Source organism: Xiphophorus maculatus, chromosome 1 (genome assembly GCF_002775205.1).
Source record: "Xiphophorus maculatus strain JP 163 A chromosome 1, X_maculatus-5.0-male, whole genome shotgun sequence".
Taxonomy (NCBI): domain Eukaryota; kingdom Metazoa; phylum Chordata; class Actinopteri; order Cyprinodontiformes; family Poeciliidae; genus Xiphophorus; species Xiphophorus maculatus.
The window spans coordinates 16,885,941-16,886,406 of record NC_036443.1 but is presented as its reverse complement, the minus strand read 5'-3'; positions in this window follow the sequence as shown (position 1 = coordinate 16,886,406).

Sequence of the window (466 nt, the reverse complement as noted above, 5' to 3'; positions counted from 1 at the left end):
GATTTCTTGATCGTTCTCCTTCCCCCTTCGTGGCAATACTATTCCTGCTTGCTATTCTGTGGTAGTGCTGTAACATGACTGGTGCTTTTTGAGGATGGAGTGGTTGGCTTTATTCTTGGACCTAGGTGGATGATTTTAGGCTTTGTTCACAGAGAACTGCATTGCGACCAGCCTGATGAGTGACCATCCTTCATCAAAGTTGTCCACTTCATGTATGTGGCAGCATTCTTGTTTTGGATATCAGCTTTAACGATTGTCATTGTCAGTCTCCACTCTTCCATTGGATCAAGAACAAATCAGAACAACCACTCTGTGGGAGTTAATGCAGAGAAGGAAGCTAAAAAGACAAAGAACAGTTGGAGGTGAAGAAGTTCTTAACAATTTTAGGCTTCTGGATCAGATAAAGGTGGTGTTTATAAAGAAACTTTCCATAACCACCAAAACAAGCTTGGCAGCAAAATGAAAA